We start from the raw sequence: 660 nt of genomic DNA, 5'->3' as shown, positions 1-660 counted from the left end.
TAAGTATTCTAGAAGTCATGCTGTTAACAAAAGGAAAGTAAAAGATGTTTATCGTGGAAAAGCAATTACCGGGTGCTGGGCATGAGGGTGAGAAATAGGGTTAGGAAGAAAAGGCTGCAAAGGACTAGCTGCTATTTTCAGCTGCCTTTCTGCTTTGAAATCATACCTCCTTACAAGTGTTGAACTGGATAAATCTATTTGTTCCACCAGAATCTTTTGTAACTACACAAACTTTTAGCTGGAAAAATAATCTTACTTCATTTTATACATCTGCCACATCCAAAACAGTTTTATCTGATGATTGATTATTTTATAGCGCATCTTCCAACGTTTGCTTCTGTGACTCAACTTCTGTGACATAAAGAAAATAGACTGGGTGGGTGCATTTTCCCCTTCCATAGATATAAGAAAAGCTATAGGAGGAGAGCAAATCAGACTGTAAATATACATGAAAAATTTTGCTTCTGTTGATAAACCTTTCTTAGTCAATCAAGAGTTGCTTGTAGGGGCTTCCCTGGTGGCGCAGCGGTTGCGCGTCCGCCTGCCGATGCAGGGGAGCCGGGTTCGCGCCCCGGTCTGGGAGGATCCCGCGTGCCGCGGAGCGGCTGGGCCCGTGGGCCGTGGCCGCTGGGCCTGCGCGTCCGGAGCCTGTGCTCCGCA

This window comes from Physeter macrocephalus, chromosome 17 (assembly GCF_002837175.3).
Source record: "Physeter macrocephalus isolate SW-GA chromosome 17, ASM283717v5, whole genome shotgun sequence".
Lineage (NCBI taxonomy): Eukaryota > Metazoa > Chordata > Mammalia > Artiodactyla > Physeteridae > Physeter > Physeter macrocephalus.
Note: the sequence above shows the minus strand (reverse complement) of the source record.